Genomic DNA, 24,931 nt, shown 5'->3' with positions numbered 1-24,931 from the left:
CTCTCTAAATTATTAGGAAATTACAGTTACTATTGCTTGTAACCAAAGGTAATTACATAAATGACAAGTACATTTTTAAAACCATGAGGCAATGAGAAAGAGTATAAAAACCAATTTTCCAGCTATAATTAAAAATTGAGAGCATTTTTAAAACCAGTAATCTAGAAGTGGCTCAAATTGAGTGCAAGAGTTAAAGGTAAAATACTGCATGTATATCTACATTTTTGAAGATAATAATACCATAATATTATAATGGTTCCATAATATCTGTGGTTTTAATAGCTCTTTCTAGTTTACCAAGTGTATTCCCATATATTCTCTTTTGTGCCTCGCAAGTAAAAGTAAGATAGGCTAGGAAACTGATGGGGAAACCCCTGGGGATCAACTCCAGTTTTCTGTGTCATGCTGTCCCTCTCCAGCAGATTTTCCTCCGAGCCTCTCACCAAACAAGGCATTCTTTTTACCTTACATATATATCCTTAGGTGGCAATAGATTAAACTTTCAGACACATTAATGGGCAACATAGTAACAGGCAACAACCAAAATCATATGTTCCTTCACATGTGACATTTGCAGAGGCCATGTGGGCAAGGATGTATTGACCTCAAGGATGTCTTGAGCCAGTGCAATGTTCCAGCAGTGTCAGAGGTTCAGCACCACCCCTGGTTCTGGCATTTGAGAACTTGGGAGACATTCTAGTGTAGAATAAGCTAAAGCCAAAGAAATCCTGCAAGATGGGGATATTGGTTTGTAGCAGTCTATGCATGATAGTTGGGGCTTCCCAGGTGGCTCATTGATAAAGAATCTGGCTGCCAATACAGAAGACACAAGAGACTTGGATTTGATCCCTGGGTGGGGAAGATTCCCTGGAGGAGGAAATGGCAACCCACTCCAGTATTCTTGCCTGGAGAATCTCCATGGACAGAGGAGCCTGGTGGGCTACAGTCTGAGTGGACACTGCTGAGCACACACACGCACAGATGCACGTAAGCATGATAATTAAGTCTGAAGAAGCGTGACAGATACACCTGTTCTCTAAGTCAGACAGAGAGGTCTGCCTACAGAGATAACATTTCAGGAGTCTGGACCACTGCAGATTGTGCTGGACCTCCAGAGTCAGCCTAAGCCAGTGGTAGCAGGATAGGTCACTGTGACCCCTTGACCTCCCAAGAAGGTGGGGACAACCCTCATGATCCAGGGATCTGAGAGGCAGACTTTCTTGAAGCTGGTCATTCCTGCTTGCACAGTAGCAATTCTCTGTCTTTGTAAGAGGAGAGGTTATTCCATAGATTTATGGGTGGATAGTAATTGAATTGGTTTGAATTGAATGCTTTGATCCTTTAGTAACCCACTCTGATGTTTATCTTCTTGCCCCAGACCCAGAATTCAATCCAAGCATTGTATGATACTGTAGCTCTAAGTTCACTGCGTTCTTCAAAATGCATTCTATTTACATTTGATTCCTGTTAGGAGTGACATATTTTTTATGCTTTACATTATACTGTCTTTTTTACTCGAATCGATTAATTTCTTACATGTTGGTGAAAATATCTACCAATTTAATCAAATATCCTAAAAAGAATACTCTTTTATTTATTTTTTTTTTTAATTCTAAGAATTACCTACATGGGAGGCATGCTTGGATTGGGAGAGCCTGCTAAACTAAATTTCTCTGTGTGACCTCAAGAAAGCCATTTTAACTCTCTGTACCTCAGTTTCCTTGTTTGTAAAAAGAGGTTTGATCTCTCCATTTACTTCCTATGGAGTAATGATTCTCACCCATAAGACTCGAACCCATAGTCAGATGCTAGAAATATTCAGTTCATTATGATAGCCACTGGCCACATGTGGCTACTGAAAACTGGAAACGTGACTCCTATGTATTGAAATGTGCTGTGAATATAAAATATATACCAGATTTCAAAGACTTAGTATGAAAAAAAAGGAATATAAAATATCACATAACAATTTTATATTGATTACATATTCAAATAATATTTGGATATACCAAATTAAACATTAAAATTAATTTTATTTTCTTACTTTTCTAATGTGACTACTAGAAAGTTTTAAATTACACATGTTATACACATTATATTTTCATTCTTCAGCCTTGCTCTTGGACATTTTATTAAGTGGATATTATTTAAATAGACCAAAATTTATACTATTAAGTATGGTGTTTACCTCTAACTAGTATAAAGAACATTTATTGATCCTCGGTTCAATGTAAATAACTGTGAACCTTTATCAATGTATCAAACTTAAAACTTTTTTGAAATTAGTAAACTTGGAAGTATTAGACATTCATTAACCTGAAATCAAATAAAACTTGAGGTATATATTGACACACTGTAGTAGTCACTAAATTTGGAAATCACTGATAAAGACAAACAGGAAGATACAGAACAGACTTTTGGTAACTCAACAGAAATAAAGGGACGTATGTAATTACAGTGTCACAATGGGAAAAGGCTGTGTTCATTGGTTGTCATAATGAGAAATCTCTGTAGAGTCTAGGGCACAAGTATATAAAATAGCCACTCTCTAGGTATCAGCCTATGTTTAATGGGTCCAGTTTCAGATCCTGTTCTAAAGAGGAATCTGTCACTCAGGTAGGTCATTGCTGGGCCCTCGAATTAGAGACTCAGGTTTGCCGAACATAACACTGTGGGCACGAGCAGGGCTGTCATCTCTTTGGTAGAATTATCAGAAGCCATAAAGAAAACCTGCTGGGTGGCCACTAGGTGTCACTTTCTCATCCCTATAGGGCTTTGTTTTCATTAATTTTTCTAAGTTCCACGGGGCCTAGGAGAGGCATTTAGGACTTTTGTGCCTAGAATAAGTCTGCCTCTGTTTAATAAGAAATGCTTTTTTAAGAGAAATCTGGGAAGATCCTTTCCACATAAAACAAGAATTTTTGTTTAGGATCATTCCAGATGTGACTCCAATAAAAGCTGACTTTAGAAAGAAAACTCAGCCAACTGGGGACATGCTTTCTGAATTCATTTCGGAGTATTTGATGTGTGTGTGTGTCACTGCTCATACAATCTTGAGTTTAGGTATGTCTTTTATACAACTTTTAAGGTCTTTTCTGTTTCACTTGCGCTTGTCTGTATGTTGGTATTTTTAAAATTTTGTGGTTAATAATGAAGAGTGAAATTAAACTATATTTTGTAGTAACTACTAGCTTGGGGTTTTTATTTAACATATTAAACTTCCTCCAAAAAAGTATGCCCTTAATTACTTTCTAAAATGGAAAGAGTGGGTAGAAGATCCAATGTTCTAAAACCACTGGAGGGTACTTCCATGGTGGTCCAGTGGCTAAGATTCCACACTCCCAATGCAGGGGCCTGGGTTCAATCCTGGGTCAGGGAACTAGAATCCACATGCCACAGCTAAGAGTTCGCATGCTGCAACTAAAGATCCCATGTGCTGCAACAGAGCTAGAAGATCCTCCATGCTACAACTAAGACCTGGCTCAGCCAAATAAATAAATAAAACCACTGGGAAGGGAGATACATATTACTTTACACATTTTAGGGTGTGTTCATCAGGGTGTGCTAACTGCTATAGCAGCTCTAAAATATCAGTGGCTTCACCTGGTAAAGGATTCCTTCTGCTCATATCACATCCGATGTCATCAACACTGTTGGTCTCTCTGACTCTGCCTGTCCCTCTTCTCTGCCTCTCCCTATTTCCATCTCTCAGCTCTGTTTTTCTCTAAGTGAGTTTTATCCTCTAATGGACCTTCTTTCCCATACTGTTGCTCAAAAGCTTCAAGCACATATTGCCCTTGTACCTGGCAATTAACAATCAAAAGACAGCTTCTCTGTTTCCTAATAACTCACAGAAAAATGTCCATTGATCAGGCCTCTGTTTCAGCTTGGTTCACATGGACTCTCTTCTGTGGTCAATAGGCTGGAATGAATATACAGATGGCCAGGCTTTGGTCCCATGACCAAACCTAAGTTAAAAGGCATCCTTGAAGGGGAAATCATGTCAAAAATAGCCAACTGCCTGACTTAACTGCCTGGGTCCAGAGGAAGGAATGGGGATGTAAGCAGAAGGAACAAGGGAAAACCCATAATTCTTGAGAGTTGATGATTTCCTAGAATTGTGAGTTTAGGTTATGTGAGCCTCAAGTATTTTCAGAGAGTTTGGTTTTGGTGGTGTGTTTTTTTCTTTTTTTTGAGGGTGGGGATAGTGTGTGTGCCTACTCAGTCACTCAGCAGTGTCCAACTCTTCGCAATCCTATGGCCTGTAGCCCACCACGCTCCTATGTCCATGGGATTTTCCAAGCAAACACACTGGAGTGGGTTGCCATTTCCTACTCCAGGGGATCTTGTTGATTAAGGGATCAAACCTGCTTCTTTAGTAGCAAGTTATATCATATGCTTCTAAGCCTTGGCTACCTCTTTTGTTTAATACCCAGCCACTAGTCAATTTGGATGGCTCTGACCATAGCTTCAAACAAAACTAGTGGAGGTAATGGGATTTCAGTTGAGTGGTTTTAAATCCTAAAAGACGATGCTGTGAAAGTGTTGCACTCAATATGCCAGCGGATTTGGAAAACTCAGCAGTGGCCACAGGACTGGAAAAAGTCAGTTTTCATTCCAATCCCAAAGAAAGGCAATGCCAAAGAATGCTCAAACTACCACACAATTGCACTCATCTCACACGCTAGCAAAGTAATGCAAAAATTCTCCAAGTGAGGCATCAACAGTATGTGAACTGTGAACTTCCAGATGTTCAAGCTGGACTTAGAAAAAGCAGAGGAACCAGAGATCAAATTGCCAATGTCTGTTGGAGCACCGAAAAAGTGAGAGAGTTCCAGAAAAACATCTATTTCTGCTTTATTGACTATGCCAAAGCGTTTGACTGTGTGAATCACAAACAACTGTGGAAAATTCTGAAAGAGATGGGAATATCAGACCACCTGACATGCCTCTTGAGAAATCTGTATGCAGGTCAAGAAGCAACAGTTAGAAATGGGCATGGAACAACAGATGGTTCCAAATCGGGAAAGGAGTATGTCAAGGCTGTATATTGTCACCCTGCTTATTTAACTTATATGCAAAGTACATCATGAGAAATGCTGGACTGGATAAAGCACAAGCTGGAGTCAAGATTGCTGGGAGAAATATCAATAACCTCAGATATGCAGATGACACCACCCTTATGGCAGAAAGTGAAGAAGAACTAAAGAGCCCCTTGAAGAAAGTAAAAGAGGAGAGTGAAAAAGTTGGCTTAGACTCAACATTCAGCCACAGCCTGCTGCTTAGTTGAGTTACCAGACATCCTCCACTTCCAAAGCAGCGAACGTCGAATCTCAGGGATGGTCCTCAACTGGATCCAAGTGTAATGAACCCTGTTTGAATAATGAAGGGGGGGGGAGTGATCCATCCACAATCCGGAAGCAGATTTGCAGAGGTTTCTTGCACTGTTGTTTGACACTGCCCTGTTGATGCCCTTTCTTCCTGTTTCCTGCGTTTTCTCTGTCTGCTATCTAACCCTGTGCCTTGCCTGGGATAAGTACAATGATGAGGTTACTGGTTTGGATTGTAAGTAGAGGAATTTATTCATTGGTTTAGAGGTTCACTGCTGCTTTGTCACTTTCTCAATCAAATTGGCCACTTATTTAAGAAATAAAAAGCTGGTAGAACTGCAAAAAACAAAACAAAACAAAAAACTCAACATTCAGAAAACAAAAATTGTGGCATCTGGTCCCATCACTTCATGCCAAATAGATGGGGAAGCAATGGAAACAGTGACAGACTTTATTTTGGGGGGGCTCCAAAATCACTGCAGTTGGTGATTGCAGCCATGAAATTAAAAGACGCTTGCTCCTTGGAAGAAAAGATATGACCAACCTAGACAGCATATTAAAACGCAGTGGCGTTACTTTGTCAACAAAGGTCCATCTAGTCAAGGCTATGGCTTTTTCAGTAGTCATGTATGGATGTGAGAGTTGGACTATAAAGAAAGCTGAGCACTGAAGAACTGATGCTTTTGAACTGTGGTGTTGGAGAAGACTCTTGAGAGTCCCTTGGACAGCAAGAAGATCCAACCCATCAATCCTAAAGGAAATCAGTCCAGAATATTCATTGGAAGTACAGATGTTGAAGCTAAAACTGTAATAATTTGGCCACCTGATGCAAAGAACTGACTCATTTGAAAAGACCCTGATGCTGGGAAAGATTGAAGGCAGGAGGAGAAGGGGATTACAGAGGATAAGATGGTTGGGTGGCATCATCGACTTAATGGACATGAGCTTGAGTAAACTCTGGGAGTTGGTGATGGACAGGGAAGCCTGGCGTGTTGCAGTCCATGGGGTCACAAAGAGTCAGACACGACTGAGCAACTGAACTGAACCGACCATAGCTTAAGTAAGTGTGTGTTGAGACAGACCAGAAAAAGTTGTTAAATCCTTGTCCACCTATGTGTTTCTGGCATTGAATTGACACTTAGGCAGTCCTAGCACGTGGCTGACTGCTAGGCAATCTTTCCCACATGGCTTTCCTGGTGGCTCAGATGGTAAAGAAACTTCCTTCAACGTGGGAGACCTGGGTTCAATCCCTGGGTCGGGAAGATCCCCTGGAGGAGGACATGGCAATAAACTCCAGTATTCTTGCCTGGAGAATTCCATGGACAGAGGAGCCTGGCGGGCTACAGTCCATGGGATCACAGAGTCAGACACGACTGAGTGACTAACATACACACACACACACACACACACACACAGACACACACACACCTATCCAGGGAGAAATCTGTTGCATGTTATCTTGGGTGTAAACACATCAAAATAATTTTTGTGATAAAGTATTTTTTAAAAAACATTAATAAGAACCCTAGATTATGTAAACTTATAAATTAAGTGAACTCTTGGAAATCTCATTTAATAGTTGGTTGAGTGATTAGTAACCCAAAAAACTTCCTATCTATCAGAACTGACATCTAGACCAATAGCATACAATTACTTGATTGTTCAGTTATTTGTGGGAATCCATAGTATTCTGTTTAACAAAAATCAAGAAAGACATAGTTACAGTGCCTGAAATATCTTCTTGGGGAGGCAAGAAGATGGATGGATACATATCAGATTATACGTAAGATAATAAAATTCATAATATTTACAATAGAAAAAATGCTATTCTGTTTCTTTATAATAACATTAGTAGCATGTTTTGTTTTTGTTAGATTGGTGCAAAAGGAATTGCAGTTTTGCATTGTTGAACTTTGCCATTTGATATTGGAATATATTCTTAAGTAAATCTGGTTATGTTATACATCATTTTAATGCACATTTCTCACTTAATTTTTTTTTTGCTAATGACTTACTACTTGCTGTCTATATTTATTTTATACTATAGAAGTGATGTTAGACAAAAAGCAAACTCAAGAGATTTTTTTTATTCGAGTACAAAATGGGTGGTGAAGCAGCAGAGACAACTCACAACATCAACAACACTTTTGGCCCAGGAACTGCTAACCAACACACAGTGCCGTGGTGCTTCAAGAAAGTTTACAAAGGAGATGAGAGCCCTGAAGATGAGCATGGTGGCTGGCCATCAGAAGCTGACAATGACCAATGGAGAGCCATCACTGAAGCTTATCCTCTTAAAACTACACGAGAAGTTGCTAAAGAGCTCAACATCGACCATTCTACAGTCATTCAACGTTTGAAGCAAATCGGAAAGGTTGAAAGACCTCCATAAGTGGGTGCCTCATGAGTTGACTGAAAATCAAAAAAATCACTGTTTTAAAGAGTTGTCTTCTCTTATTCGGTACAACAACAAACCTTTTCTCAATTGAATTGTGACATGCAATGAAAAATGGATTGTATACAACAACCAGCGATGACCAGCTCAGAGGCTGGACCAAGAAGAAGCTCCAAAGCATTTCCCAAAGCCAAACTTGCACCACAAAAAGGTCATGGTCACTGTTTGGTGGTCTGCTGCCAGTCTGATCCACTACAGCTTTCTGAATCCCAACGAAACCATTACATCTGAGAAGTATGCTCAGCAAATCAATGAGATGCACTGAAAACTGCAACACCTGCAGCTGGCACTGGTCAACAGAAAGGGCTCAATTCTTCTCCACAATGCCTGACCACATGTCCCACAGCCAACACTTCAAAAGTTGAATGAATTGGGCCTCATCCACCATATTCACCTGACCTCTCACCAACTGACTACCACTTCTTCAAGCATCTCAACAACTTCTTGCATGGAAAACATTTCCACAACCAGCAGGAGACAGAAAATGTTTTCCAAGAGTTTGTCGAAGCCCAAGGCATGGATTTTTACGCTACAGGAATAGACAAACTTATTTCTCACTGGCAAAAATGTGTTGATTGTGTAATGGTTCCTATTTTCACTAATAAAGATGTGTTTGAGCCTAGTTACAATGATTTAAAATTCATAGTCTGAAACCACAATTACTCTTGTACCAACCAATCAATTAGTTTTCTGATTATAAAGGAACTTTATATTCCTTATTGAAAGTTTAGAAATACAAAAAAGGGGGTCTGCAATCAAGGGGGTAGAGTACAGGGATGTGGAGCTCACCCCCTACTACAAATACATCAAAAGTACATCTACATACAGAACAGTTCTCACAGAATGCCAACTGATCACTGGGAGAAAGCCTCTGACACCAGAACAGATAAGAGATCTCCACGTAACTGAGTAGGATGAAAGGGAAAAAAAGGAAGTGGAATGGGACCTGCATCCCTGGGAGCGAGCTACAAAAGAGGAAAGGTTCCCATACATTGTGAAGTCCCCTCACCTGCAGGGAGATGAGCTGGGACAGAAAGGGACCTCAGAGGCTCGGTGGAGAGTGCAGCAACTGGTTTGCAGCAGGCAGAATGGAGGGAGATCTGCCCAGGCAGTCTGTGCCACCTCCCTGCATACCCCAGCTTGAGACACATGTCTGCTAGTACAGGCTGGGGCTGGTGCTGAAACTTGGGGTTTAGGAGACAGCCTCAAGGAGAGGACTGAGGTTGGCTGGGCAGAGACAGCCTGAAGGGGCTGGAATATGGTACAGCTGCAACTAGGGGTATCCGTGAAGAAACCTGGGGATGCCATAGCAGCCAAGCACCATTCCGAAAGTGAAAGTATTAGTCACTCAGTCAAATCCAATCTTTGTGACCCCATGGACAGTAGCCTGACAGGCTCCTCTGTCCATGGGATTTCCCAGGCAAGATTACTGGAGTGGGTTACCATTCCCTCCTCCAGGGGATCTCCCCAACCCAGGGGTTGCACCTAGGTCTCCTGCATTGCAGGCAGATTCTTTACCATCTGAGACACCAGAGAAGCCCCCATTCCTAATGGGAACACAAAGGAGGCAGGAATCACCACCACAGCCTCTTTCCCCATGCACCTGCTGCCACCTCTGAGGGATCCTGTGCCAGCCACCACCTTGGTGGCTCTAGGAACAGATACCAGTGGGTTGACCACACACAAAAGTGGGGCTGAAATCATAGCTAAGCCCCAGGGGCTGCATGACTTAGGGCGCAGGGCTGAAATGTCTCCGTGTAACTGCACAAACCATAGATTTATGGTCTCTGCTGCGAGCTTTGTAAACTCAGAGCCTGTGGGACATCCAAGTGGACATGGGTGCTTCTGCAGCTGGGATAGGTCTGGCCTTGGCAACTGTGAACTTTGTGGGCACATACACTGGGGGCTGAGCTGGCCCAAGGTCTGCACTTCCTCCTTAGCTCCCATGGGGTGTCTAGATGCATGACCATGGCAATCCTAGCACCTGACTTCATGGATCAGCTCTGGTGGAAACAATGCCTGAGGGGTACCAAAGCTGATGGTCATCATTCTCACAAATGAGATGGGGCCAAGGGCAGTGCCCACAACAGAGTACTTTGTGAGCCTACACAATGGGTGGTAGGTGCCACAACAGAGCACAGTCACTAGTGGCAGAGGAGTACTCAGAGGCTCCTCTCCCACTGGGAGTGCTCCAATGCCACTTACCTGGAACCTCAGCTCAGAAGCACAGCTCAGAAATGGATTTGGAGTCTTCAACTCCAAAAGCTAGGGAGCAGACCCTAGCTGTGACAGGGCTGTGACAACCACTGAGCAAAAAGGAGGACCAGTTGGTTGCTGGTCACCCAACACCAGTCACTCCCTCTTATCAAGGGGATAATGGCCAGGACACACTGAGGAATGAGGTGGCAGGCATGCAGCCTAAAACACCCCTCATATCAAAAACATTAAACCCATGCAGGGTAAACTTGGATCCTCCCATATAAAAATGGCCCTCCAAGACTATAGTATATATTTCTCCTTAACTCACAGAGCAAGAGAAATATGAGTAAAATGAAGAAGCATAGGAACTACTTCCAGTTAAGAGATAAAGAGAACTCCCCTGAAAGGACAAACAATGAAACAAGACTTCTTTACTCTGACAGACTCTGAGTTCAAAAAGGAGATAATAAAAATATTGAAGGAATTAAGAAAGACTATTAATAGAAATGCAGATTATTGTAAAAAAGCACTAGAAGCTATAAAGATGAGCCAAGAAAAATTAGAAAACTCATTTGCTGAGATGAAAGCTGAGCTACAGGCAATGAATAGCAGATTGATTAATGTGGAAGAATGAATATGTGATTTGGAAGACAGAATAATAGAAATCACCCAATTAGAACAGCAGACAGAAAGCCAAATGAAAAAAAAAAATGAAAGCAATAAAATAGACATATGGGACACCATAAAGCATGCCAACCTATGCATAATAGGAATTCCAGAAGGAGAAGAAAGAGAAAAGGAGACCAGAAATTTATCTGAAGAAATTATAGCTGAAAATGACCCACTCCTAAAGAAGGAAACATATCCATATACAGGAAGCATAGAGGGTCCCAAACAGGATGAACCCAAACTGAACTACACCAAAACATATAATTAAAATGGCAAAAGTTGAAGAGAGGATTATCAGACTTCCCTGGTGGTCCAGTGGTTAAGAATCTGCCTGCCAATGCAGGGGACACAGATTTGACTCCTGGTCTGGGAAGATTCCATATGCCATGGGGCAACTAAGCCTGTGAGCCACAACTGCTGAGCCTGTGGTCTCGAGCTGACAGGCTGCAACTACTGAGCCCACGTGCCACAACTACTGAGCCCACATGCCCTAGAGCCTGTGCTGCACAGCAGGAGAAGCCACTGCAGCGAGAAACCCGCACACTGAAACTAGAGCGTAGCCCCATTTGCCACAACTAGAGAAAGCTTGTAGGCGGCAATGAAGACCCAGCACAGAAAAAAATAAATAATTTTCTATAAAAGAAAAAAAAAGGAGGAATCTTAGGGCGGCAAGAGAAAAACAAAGAGTTAATTACAAGTGAATCCCCATAAGGCTATCGCTGATATCTCTACAGAAATATTGTAGTCCAGAAGGGAATGTAAGGATATATTCAAAGTCTTGAAAGGGAAAAATCTGCAACCTAGCTTACTCTATTCAACAAGATTAAGATTTAGAATAGAAGGAGAGATAAAGAGTTTCTCAGACAGGCAAAATCTAAAAGAATACAGCAATACTAAACATATCCTAAAAGAAATATTGAAAGGTCTTCTTTAAGTGGAAGAGAAACAAGAAGCTATAAGAAAAATCACAATTATGAAGTGAATCACTTAAGTAAGCCATTATACATATTTTAAAAGATCCAAAAAAGTTTTTTGAGACAATGATAACCACAACAAACAGCAAAAGGATAAACATGAAGATGTAAAAGAGGACATCAAAAATCATAAAATGTGGAGGAGGAGAGTAGGAAAATGTAGATTTTTTTCTTCTATAATACGTTTGAACATATATGAATTTCAGTCCATAGCAAATAGATATAGAAAGGGGTTAACAATACTTGAAAAATGAAAATCACAAACATACAATAGATTCACGAAAACCAAAAAGAAGAGAACATAAGCATAAGAGAAAAGGAAATCATCAAACCACAAAGGAAAAACAAAAAGAAAGGAATAAAGAAGAAATATAGAATCAACCGGAAAACAAGGTTTAAACTGGTAATAAATACATATCTATCAAAAATTACCTTAAGTGTCAATGGGCTAAATGTACCAATCAAAAGACAAAGTGTCAGATTGGGTAAAACAAGAGCCTACAATATGCTGCCTACAAGAGGTTCACTTTAGGGCAAAGGACATACATAGATTGAAAATGAGGGTATGGAAAAAGATATTTCACACAAACAGAAATGGTAAGAAAATGGGGGTCACAATATCAGATAAAATAGACTCTAAAACAAAGTCCACAAAGAAAGATAAAGAAGGACACTATATAGTGATAAAAAGATCAATACAAGAAGAGGATATTACACTTGTCAACATTTATGCACCCAATTTAGATGCACTCAAATACATAAAATGAAGACTAACAGACATAAAGGGAGAACTAGGTGGGAATACAATAATAGTAGAATTTAACATCAATGGACAGGTCTTCTAGACAAAATCAGTAAGGCAACAGAGATCCTAAGTGATAAAAATAGAACAGTTAAACTTAATTGACATTTTTGAGACATTATATACAAAAAAATCAATATACACATTCTTTTCAAGTGCACGTGGATCATTCTCTAGGACTGACCACATACTAGAGCATAAAACAAGCCTCAACAAATATAAGAGCATATGAATTTTTTCAAGTACTTTTCAGATCATAATGGCATAAAACTGGAAATCAATCACAGAAAAATGAGAAAAAAATGATTACATGGAAAATGAACAGCATGTTACTAAAAAACCAATGGGTTGATGAAGTCAAAGAGGGAATTAAAAAATACCTTGAGACAAACGACAATAAAAACACAACCATACAAAATCTATAGGATGCAACAAAAGCAGTTCTTAGAGGGAAGCTCATAATGATATAGGCCTTCCTCAAAAACCAAGAAAAATTTCAAATGAACAACCTATCCTACCACCTAAAAGAATTAGAGAAAGAACAAACAAAACCTAAAGTCAGAAAAAGGAAGGGAATAATAATAATCAGAGAGGAAATAAATAAAATAGAGATTAAAAAGTAGAAAAAAATCAATAAAACCAAAAGCTGGTTCTTTGAAATTGACAAATTTAGGATTTAGAACTTTTACTGATCCTTATTAAACTCTTCCAAAAGATTGAAAAGGAGGAACACTCCCAAAGTCATTCCATGAAGCTACCATCACCTTGATACCAAAACCAGGCAAAGATACTACTAAAAAAAGAAAATTACAGGCCAATATCTTTCATGAATATGGATATGAAGGTTCGTAACAAAATATTAACAAACTGAATCAAAAAAAATGTAAAAAATCATATACCATGACCAAGTTGAATTCACTTCAGGTTCACAAGGATGGTTCAACATACACAAATCAATCAATGTGATATACCACACCAACAACAGAAAAGACCAAAACCACATGATGATCTTAATAGATGCAGGAAGAGTATTTGACAAAATTCAAAATTCATTCATGCTAAAAACTCTTAACAAAGTGGATATAGAGGGAACATATCTCAATATAATAAAAGCTATTTATGACAAATCCACAGCCAATATAAAACTCAACAGTGAAAAGCTGAAAGCCTTCTTAACTAAAATCTAGAACAAGACGAAGATGCCCTCTCTCATCACTTCTATTCAACCTAGTACTGGAAATCCTAACTACAGCAATCAGACAAGAAAAAGAAGTAAAGTGTATCCAAATTGGAAGGGAAGAGGTAAAATTGTCATTATACACAGATAACATAATATTGTATATAGAAAATCCTAAAGACTCCACACAAAAGCTACTAGAACTGATAAATGATTTCAGCAAAATAGCAAGATATAAGATTAACATACAGAAATCAGTTTCATTTCTTTACACTAACAATGAAATATCAGAAAGGGAATGTAAAAAAATAATTCCTTATAAAACCACATCTTAAAAAAAATACTTAGGAATAAACCTAAACAAGGAGGTAAAAGATTTACATGTTAAAAACTTTAAAATGGTAATAAAGGAAATTGAAAATGATTCAAAGAAATGGAAAGATAACAATGCTCTTGGATTGGAAGAATTAATATTGTTAAAATGGCAATATTACCCAAAGCAATCTGAAGATTTAATGTGATTCCTATCAAATTATCCATCATGTTTTTCATGGAACTAGAACAAATAATCCCCAAATTAATATATTTTATAAATATGTAGAAATATAAAAGACCCAGAATTGCTAAAGAAATCCTGAAGAAAAGGAACAAAGCAGGAAGCCTAACCCTACAAGATTTTAGACAATACTACAAGGCTACAGTATTCAAAAAGGTATATAGTACAGGCACAAAGACAGACATGTGGATCAATGGAACCAAATAAAGAGCTGAGATAAAAACCCCACACACCCGTGGTCAATTAATCTTCAACAGAGGACACAAGAATATACAGTGGAGGAAAGATAGTCTCTTGAGCAAGTGGTGTTGGGAAAGTTGGACAGCTTGCATGCAAATCGATGAAGTTAGAACACACCCTTACACTGCACACAAACATAAACTCAAAATGGCTTAAAGACACATGCCACCATAAAACTCCTAGAAAAGAACAAGCCAAGTCAATCTCTTACAATGAGCATGTTAAAGAAATCATACCAATATTTTCTTAGATCAATCTCCCAAGACAATAGAAATAAAACCAAAAATAAACAAATGGGACCTAATCAAACTTATAAGCTTTTGCATTGCAAGGAAACCATACACAAAATGAAAAGACAACCTACAGAATGGGAGAAATTACTTGCAAATGATGCAAAAAGAAAGGGCTTAAAATCACATCCAATGAAATAAAATACTTAGGAATAAAGCTGAGCAAGGAAGTAAAAGACTTATATGATAAGAACTTCAAAATGATAATAAATACACAAATATTTACTTAATATCATTAAATAGATGATTAACATTAATTATATTAATATCAATTGTTTATAGTACTTAATATATTGGTCATAATGTTAATAAATAATTCTAATAATGATAATGTAGATAAATATTATTATTATAGCTATTTAATATTCAAATTATTCATCCAAAATATACAAAAAGCTCATACAATGCAACAGCAACAAAAACAACCCAATCAAAAAATGGGTAGGAGACCTAAATAGACATTTCTCCAAAGAAGACATACAGACACATGAAGACGGCCAACAGACACATGAATAGATGCTCAACGTCACCAATTATTACAGAGAACAAAGCAAAACTACAATGAGGTACCGCTTTACACCAGTCAAAATGGCCACTATTAAAAAGTTTACAAATTGTAAATACTGGAGAGATTGTGGAGAAAGAGGACCCTCTTACACTGTCGGTGGGAATGTAAGTTGGTGCAGCCACTATGGAAAGGAGTATGGAGTTTCCTCAAAAAAACCAAAAATAGAGTTGTCATACGATCCAGCAATCTCACTCTTGGGCATATATCCAGACAAACTATAACTCAAAAAAGCTGCATGCATCCCTATGATCATAATAGCACTGTTCACAATAGCCAAGACACAGAAACAACCTAAATGTCCATCGACAGATTAGTGGATAAAGAAAATATGATACATGCATACAGTGAAATACTATTCAGCCAAAAAAAATGAAATAATGCAATTTGTGGCTACATGGATGGACCTAGAGATTATTATACTAAGTGACTAAGTCAGACAGAGAAAGACAAATGATATCACTTATATGTAGAATCTAAAATATGACACAAATGAACTTATCTATGAAACAGAAATGGACCCACAGACATAGAGAACAGATTCATGCTTGCCAAGAAGGTTTAGGGGTGGGGAAAGAAAGCATTGGGAGTTTGGGATTAGCAGATGCAAACTATTATATATAGACTGGATAAACAACATTGTCTTGCTATACAGCACAGGGAACTATATTTGATGTTCTGTGATAAACCATAAAGGAAAATAAAATGTAAAAGAGTATGTACATAACTGAATCACTTTCCTTTACAGCAGAAACTAACACAACATTGTAAATTAACTGTACTTCAGTTTAAAAATGTGTAATGGTGAAAATGAAAAAAAGAAATAGAGACATGCTAAGAAAAAAACCCACCTATAATTTGCATATGCATGCATGCAAAGTAGCTTCAGTTGTTTCCAATTCTTTACAACCCCATGGACTGTAGCCTGCCAGGCTCCTCTGTCCACAAGATTCTCCAGGCAAGAATACTGGAATGGGTTGCCATGCCCTTCTCCAGGGGTCTTCCCAACCCGGGATCGAACCCATATCTCTTAAATCTCCTGCATTGGCAGATGGGTTCTTTACCACTAGTGCCACCTTGGAAGTCTCCTATAATTTCAGTCAGTTAGTTAGTTCAGTCACTCAGTCATGTCCGACTCTTGGCCACCCCATGAACCACAGCACACCAGGCCTCCCTGTCCATCACCAACTCCTGGAGTTTACCCAAACTCATGTCCATTGAGTCGGTGATGCCATCCAACCATTTCATCCTCTGTCGCCCGATTCTCCTCCCGCCTTCAATCGTTCCCAGCATCAGGGTCTTTTCAAATGAGTCAGCTCTTCGCATCAGCTGGCCAAAGGATTGGAGTTTCAGCTTCAACATCAGTCCTTCCAGTGAACACTCAGGACTGATCTCCTTTAGGCTGGACTGGTTGGATCTCCTTGCAGTCCAAGGGACTCTCAAGAGTCTTCTCCAACACCATAGTTCAAAAGCATCAATTCTTCTGCGCTCAGCTTTCTTTATAGTCCAACTCTCACATCCATACATGACTACTGAAAAAACCATAGTCTTGACTAGAAAGACCTTTGTTGACAAAGTAATGTCTTTGCTTTTAATATGCTATCTAGGTTGGTCATAACCTTCCTTCCAAGGAGTAAGTGTCTTTTAATTTCATGACTGCAATCACTATCTGCAGTGATTTTGGAGCCCCCCAAAATAAAGTCAGCCACTGTTTCCACTGTTTCCCCATCTATTTCCCATGAAGTGATGGAACTGGATGCCATGACCTTCGTTTTCTGAATGTTGAGCTTTAGGCCAACTTTTTCACTCTTCTCTTTCAATTTCATCAAGAGGCTCTTTAGTTCTTCTTCGCTTTCTGCCATAAGGGTGGTGTCATCTGCATATAGGAAGTTATTGATATTTCTCCCAGCAATCTTGATTCCAGCTTGTGCTTCCTCCAGCCCAGCATTTCTCATGATGTACTCTGCATATAAGTTAAATAAGCAGGGTGACAATATACAGCCTTGACGGACTCCTTTTCCTATTTGGAACCAGTCTGTTGTTCCATGTCCAGTTCTAACTGTTGCTTCCTGACCTGCATACAGGTTTCTCAAGAGGCAGGTCAGATGGTCTGGTATTTCCATCTCTTTCAGAATTTTCCACAGTTGATTGTGATCCACAGAGTCAAAGTCTTTGGCATAGTCAATAAAGCAGAAATAGATGTTTTTCTGGAACTCTCTTGCTTTTTTGATGATCCAGCGGATGTTGGCAATTTGATCTCTGGTTCCTCTGCCTTTTCTAAAACCAGCCTGAACATCTGGAAGTTCAAGGTTCATGTATTGCTGAAGCCTGGCTTGGAGAATTTTGAGTGTCACTTTACTAGTGTGTGAGATGAGTGCAATTGTGCGGTAGTTTGAGCATTCTTTGGCATTGCCTTTCTTTGGGATTGGAATGAAAACTGACCTTTTCCAGTCCTGTGACCACTGCTGAAGTTTCCAAATTTGCTGACATATTGAGTGCAGCACTTTCACAGCATCATCTTTTAGGATTTGAACTAGCTCAAGTGGAATTCCATCACCTCCACTAGCTTTGTTCATAGTGATGCTTTCTAAGGCCCACTTGACTTCACATTCCAGGATGTCTGGCTCTAGGTGAGTGATCACACCATCGTGATTATCTGAGTTGTGAAGATCTTTTTGTACAATTCTGTGTATTCTTGCCACCTCTTCTTAATATCTTCTGCTTCTGTTAGGTCTATACCATGTCTGTCCTTTATTGAGCCCATCTTTGAGGAGGCCTTACAAATAGCTGTGAAAAGAAGAGAAGCAAAAAGCAAAGGAGAAAAGGAAAGATATACCAATTTGAACGCAGAGTTCCAGAGAATAGCAAGGAGAGATAAGAAAGCCTTGCTCAGTGATCAATGCAGAGAAATAGAGGAAAACAATAGAATGGGAAAGACTAGAGATCTCTTCAAGAAAATTAGAGATCCCAAGGGAACATTTCATGGAAAGATGGGCTCCTATAATTTACTACCTAGTGAAAACCACATTTGACACTTGAATATTTCTTTTTTTAGGCCTTTATATTCTGATGATTTTTTAATGTTAGAATCCTGCTGTTTAGATAATTTTATTAGTCTTAATTTTGTTGTAGGAAAGTAAGAGATGTATATCAATTAAAAGTCAGTACTGAAAGGCATAAAATTAGCAAAAAACAGTTCGCTTATTGCTAATTCTCATTCTCCAGAACAATCACTTAAACTTTTTTTCATTGATTATGTTATTTATAGTTATATTTCCAAATGTAGTTTTATTGCCAGCTCTTGATTTGTCCAGAATGGGTATAGAACAGGGAGCCAGCAATTTATTTAAAATATTCCCCTATTATGGAACATTTAGGATGTTTGGCAAGCTTTACTATTATGGTTAATATGTCAGTTAACATCCTTCTACACAAATACATCTATTATTTTTTGTTTAGAATTAATTTCCTGAAGTTTAATTACAGATCAAAATTGCCCAGTTTCCATTACATGTGTATACAGTGTTCTTTCCAGAGTTAATTTTTACCCAGGTTAAATATGTTGATTTTTTTTTAAATTTTGTTTTCTCAGAAAACTTTCACAGTATGATATAGGGAACCCAAAGCCAGTGCTTTGTGACAACCTAGAGGGGTGAGATGGGGAGGGAGGTGGGTGGGAGGCTCAAGAGGAAGGGGGCATATGTATACCTACAGCTGATTCATGTTGATGTATGGCAGAAAACATCACAATATTGTAAAGTATTTATCTTCTAATTAAAAAGAAAAAAAGAAAAATAAACTTTCCTTCCAAGATCATATTAACACCCCTCCTAGGTGTCATGTGCTTTCATAATTTCACCCTAAAGTCTTCAATCGAGCTGAAGTTTATTTTAGTTGATAATCATACAGAATCTTATGTATTCTTTCCAAAATGTTACCTACTTGCTCCATAATCACTCAGTGACTAGTCCCTTTTCCTACTGTTTTGAAACATTACCTTTACCATCTTTTAAGTCCTCATACGGTATACTATTCGGGAACCTGCTTGGAAAAGAGGTGGTGGAGGAGGTGGAGGTGGTGGGGACGAGGGAGGGAAAAGACTTCCATACTACTGAGTTAATCTGTCTATTCTTTTCGTGGTACCAAACTGTTCAATTAAATGTAATAGAGTTTGATACTGATGGTATATCACCCACTTTTCTTCTGAAAGGTTCAGAACGTGACTTTCCAAAACATGCTGCTCTGGCAGATTATTTTAAGTTGGAGGCACTTGAGAAACAGCAGATACAGGAAGGGCTCTGTGACTGTCTGATTCTACCTAAAAGCAGGACATGAAATTTCCCCAAAGAAAGGTGCCGTCCCTGTACCAGGAAGAGAACATTCTTATCACCAGAGACTGGAAATTGATGCTGAAATGTACCTGTCCAAACAGACCATCTAAAATAATCCCAGGGACATCCCTGGTGGTCCAGTGGTTAAGAATCTGCCTGCCAACGCAGGAGACACAAGTTCAATCCCTGGTCTGGGAAGATTTCACATGCTGCAGGGCAAGTAAGCCAGAACGCCGTTAACTACTGAGCCTGTACTCTAGACTCCATTCTCCTTAACAAGAGAAGCCTCCACAATGAGAAGCTCACACAGGCCACAGGGAAGACCAAGCACAGCCAAACAGGAAAAAAGAATCTGCCTTCCAGTGTAGAGGATACAGGTTCCAGATGTGAACCCTGGTCAGGATGCTAAGGTTCCCACATGCCACAGGGCAACTAAACCCCTGCTGGGACTACAGAGACCACACACTCTGGAGCCTGCCCGCCATAACTAGAGGGAAGCCTGTGGGCCACAATTAAGACCAGAGGCAGCCCAAAAAAGAGGTCCAGTTCCAGTTGGCAGGCAAAACATAGGTTAAACTTAAAGTGCTATATATAAAGAAAAAAGAAATTTTAAAACATTACCCCAATCTTTCGTTAGCTCCCTCCATTTAGTTCCTAGTCACTATCCCATGATATTCCGTGTCCAGCCCCAGCTCTTGTGTCTTGTCACATCCCCACAATTTATCCTTCTTTGTATAAAAATGGATATAAGCTTTTGGGCCTAAGAGCTTCTTTGGGTCTTCATTTTCCATCTGAAGACTCTCATGTACATACACAAAATTAAATAACTTTGAATGCTTTTCTTATGTTAATCTGTCTTTTGTCAATTGAATCCTGAGGCCCATCACAGAACCTAATGGAGTAGAAGTTTTTTCTCCCTCCACACTTCTTCATTCCTTTTTTCTGAAAAGTTTTAAAAATAAATATATATTTCTATGTATTTATAAATTTATAAAATCATGTCAATAGTAGTCTTTTCTGATCTCAACATTTCTTCTTTAATAAACTTTTAAATTTATCAGACTACAAATAGATCACTTGAGTTAATTACACTTATGTTACAACTGAGTCTTTCAGGAATGGTGTTGATATGTTTAGCATTCTTCCACACTTTTGTTATATATAGAAGACACTTATTCTTGGAACAACCATCTGTCCAGTGCTACAGCTTGCTTTCCCTTAAATTGTTGACAATCTGAAGGAATAAGAATAAAATCTAAACTTTATTAAATTCTTACAATGGCAGGCACAGTTCCTAATCCTTTTATGTGTGTGAATTTAAGCTGCCTAACAACCCTGAAGATAAATGCTGGTATTGCCCCATTTTATGCATGAGGAAACAGTCTCAGAGTTAAGTAACTCGACAATGTCGCTCTATTTATAAGCTGTGGAGTTGGATCTAACCTGATCTGCCCAGACTGGTGCTCTTAACCCTGCATTTTGGTAAACCCTTTGATTTGCTGTAGGACTTTCAGGGTCTTTCTACCTTCTCCCAACCCCCTCCTTAATGCATCACTATTTTTCTTTTCCTTTTTAAAAAAAAAAAAAATATTTTTTAAATTGCAAAACATACACAAAATGTATTGTCTTAACCATTTTTAAGTGTACAGTTCAACAGGATTAACTATATTCATGTGGTTGTCCAATAGACCTCTAGAACTTTTTCACTATGCAAGACTGAAACACTATACCCATTGAACAACTCCCTACTTCCTCCTCCTCTCAGCCTCTGACAACCACTAGTCTACTCTCTGTTTCTGTAAGTTTGACTGCTTTAACTATCTCATAGAAGTGGTGTGTGTATTCAGTCGCTCAGTAGTGTCTGACTCTTTTGGGATCCCATGGACTGTAGCCCGCCACACTCCTCTGCCCGTGGAATTTTCCAGGCAAGAATATTGGAGTGACTTGCCATTTCCTTCTCCAGGGGATCTTCCCAACTCAGGGATCAAATATGCGTCTCTTGCGTCTCATACTTTGACAGGCAGATTCTTTATAATTTGACAGAGGAGTCTGGTGGGCTGCAGTCCATGGGGTCACAAAGAGTCAGACGGGACTGAGTGATTAACACTTTCACTTTTAGCACCACCTGGGATATCTCATGTAAGTGGAATCATACAGTATTTGTTTTTTGACTGGCTTATTTCACTCAGCTTATTGTCTCTAAGTTTCATCTGTGTTGTAGCATATGCCAGGATTTTCTTCTTTTTAAGGCTGAATAATATTCCATTATATGTATATACCATGCCTTTCTTTGTTCACCCATCAATAGATATTTGCTTCTACCTCTTGGCTATTGTGAATAATGCTTTTATGAACATGAGTGTACAAATATCTCTTGTAGATCCTGCTTTTAATTCTTTTGGTTATATGCTCAGAAGTGGGATAGCTGGGTCATATGTGGTAGTTCTATGTCTAGTTTTTTTAAGAAATGCTGCGCTGTTTTCTATAGTGGCTGTACCACTTTACATCCCTACCAGCAATACAAAGAGTTCTGATTTCTCCACATACAAATAGCACTCATTATTTTGTTTTGTTTTTCTTGTAGTACTTATCTTAATGGGTGTGAGATGATAGCTCGTTGGGTTTTTTTTAAAAAAATTTATTAGAATATAGTTGATTTATCACTGTGGTTTTGATTTGCATTTCTTTAATTATTTGTGATATTGTGCATCTTTTCATATGCTTGTTGGCCATTTGTAAATCTGCTTTGAAGAAATGTCAAGTCCGTTGCTCATTTTTCAATCAGAATACTTTTTTGCAATTGAGAGTTGTAGGAATTCTTTGTATTTTGGATACTAACCCCTTACCAGATATATGATTTGTAAGTATTTTCTCTCATTCTGTAGGTTGCCATGTCACTGTTAATTGTTTCTTTTGAGCGCTGAAGGTTTTAAGTTGATGCAGTTTCCTTTATCTATTTTAACTTTTGTTGTCTATGTTTTTGGTGCCTGTTTACATCTCAGTTGCTGAAGCATATATCCAATCTATTTGGGAAAGAAATATATTAAAAATTTTAAAGACCATAGAGACATGAATTTTGAAAACTTTAGGAAATTTCTTGAAATAGGTAGTAAGAAAATTATATTTACAAATCATTACTTAGCAAACATGAGCTAACTTACACAATTATATAGGAAAAAATGGGACAAAGAAAAATCATACAGATGGTTTCTGCCTTTTTATCAAATCAGCCACTTTATGTCTTTTGGTTGGAGCATTTAGTCCATTGACATTTAAAGTAATTATTGACAAGTATGTACTTATTGTCATTTGTTACTTTATACTTGTTTTCTGGTTGGTTTTGTCATTTTCTCTTCTTTTCGTTTCTTTTTTGTGGCTTAATGATTTTCTTTAGTGATATCCTTTCTCTCTAGTTTTTGATTTGTGATACCATGGGGTTCATAGATATTGAACTATAAGTATATTTACTTGTTTTAAACTGTAGTCATTTCAGCTCAAACACATTCTAAAGGATCTACATTTTTCACTCCCCTCCCATATGTTTTGTGTTTTTGATGTATTTTATATCTTCATGTTTATCCCTTTACTGTTTATTGTATTTATAGTTGATTTTTACAATTTTTTTATTTTAATTTTTTTTCTTTTAATCTTTTTACTAGCTTATTTAAGTGGTTGACCCACAGTCTTTTTACTACACATTTGCCTTTACTACTGGGTTTTCCCTTTCCTATAGAGTCTTACTTCTTGTTACAGTTTTTTCTTCTCCACTTAGAGAAGATCCTTTACCATTCTTTTTAGGGTATATTTAGTGTTGATGAACTCTTAGATTTTGCTTGTCTGAGTTTTTTTTAATCTCTTCTTCAATTCTGAATGACAGTCTTGACAGGTAGAGTATCCTAGGTTGCAGATTTCTCCTGTTTAGCACTTTAAATATATCATAAAATTCCCTTCTGGTCTGCAAAATTTCTGCAGAAAAGTAAGCCAATAGCCTTATGGGCATTCCCTTGAATATAACTTTGTTTTTTCCCTTGCTGCTCTTAGAATTCTTTTTAACTTTTACCATTTTAGTTATTATGTGTCTTGGTGTGGGTCTGCTTGTGTTCATATTATTTGGGATTCTTTGTGTTTCTGTGCTTCCTATACCTGTATATCTGTTTCCTTTCACAGGTTTAGAAGTTTTCAACCATAATTTCATCAAATACATTTGACCCCTTTCTCTCTTCTCCTTCTGGGACCCCTATAATGTGAATGTTGGTATCCTTGATGTTGTCACAGCAGTCCCTTAAAATGTTCTGTTTTTAAAATTTGGGGTGTTTTTTTTTTTTTCGCTGTTCCCATTGAGTGATTTCCATTATTCTATCTTCCAGATCACTTGTGTCCTTCTGTATCACCTAGTCTGCTTTTAATTCCTTCTAGTGTGTTTTTCATTTCAATTATTATATTCTTCAGTTTGTTTTTTTTTTAAATATTTTCTAGTTCCTTATTAAAATTTTCAATGTGCTCATCTCTTTTCTCTAGTTCAGTTAGCATTCTTATTACTACTGCTTTAAACTCTGAAATTATTTATTTTTTTGATTAATTAATTTCAGTTTTTTTCTTGATCTTTCATTTTACCAATTCCTCTGTCTTCTCATTTTGCTTAGCTTTCTCTTATTCTGTGAAATTGGGGAAAACAGTTACACATCCTGGTCTTGAAGGGGTGCCTTTGTGTGGGAGTGTCCCTATACAGTCTGTGTCAGCCCAGTGACTTTGGTGAAGAGCTGGATCTGAAGTGAGTATGAGCCACATCTTCCCCCAGATTGTGCTGGTAGCAATTACCTTGGAAGATGGTGGGGCTGGAGATGAAGGGGCTAGAGCCAGAGCCAGGTGTAAGACAGGGCTTCTTCTCTGCTTAGTGGTCAACACTACCCATTAAGGGCAAGGTGAGTCCCAAGTTTCTGGAGAAGTCCTGAAGGTCAAGTCCGAGCTGGTTGTCATCTCTCTGAGTGCGTGGTCTTTCCCCTCTCAGCACTGGCACCTTTGCCCCAGAGGGGAGCAGTGCTGGAACAAGGGAGGCTGGAGCGGGCACCCAGTGTGAACTGGGACCTACACAGGGGTGGTTCTGGCACACCAGTTCAAAATTGCTCCTAATCTGCTGCCTCCACATGTGCCAGGATTGATTGCTCTCACCCTGTTCAGATTCTGTGCCAGGCCTGAGCTAGCGTCATCCTCCACAGCTGTGCACTCTGCTTCGGCCCAGCTGCCTTAACCCTCGTGTTGAGCAATGCCATGGAACACAGCGGGGCCAGAATGGGTGCTTAGTTGGGGCTGGGGCAGGGGTTGCGTAGTCACAGGAAACTTCCA

At 38.7% G+C, this 24,931-nt stretch overlaps 1 protein-coding gene across 4 annotated transcripts in view; it reads left to right on the top strand.

Moving 5' to 3' along the window:
• The first annotated feature begins 2,562 nt into the window (after positions 1–2,562).
• The window catches only part of SMCO2 (single-pass membrane protein with coiled-coil domains 2), an 82,486-nt gene continuing 60,117 nt past the window's right edge, over positions 2,563–24,931 (top strand). For all 4 annotated transcript variants that reach the window (XM_081591886.1, XM_081591881.1, XM_081591888.1 and 1 more), the window contains exon 1: positions 2,563–2,616. The gene's annotated coding sequence lies outside the window, so the exon portion shown is untranslated. The remainder of the gene's footprint in view (positions 2,617–24,931) is intronic.

Source organism: Giraffa tippelskirchi, chromosome 4, assembly GCF_054371585.1.
Source record: "Giraffa tippelskirchi isolate mGirTip1 chromosome 4, T2T-mGirTip1v1.2.pri, whole genome shotgun sequence".
NCBI classification, from domain to species: domain Eukaryota; kingdom Metazoa; phylum Chordata; class Mammalia; order Artiodactyla; family Giraffidae; genus Giraffa; species Giraffa tippelskirchi.
This window is presented reverse-complemented; position numbering and strand designations above follow the sequence as displayed.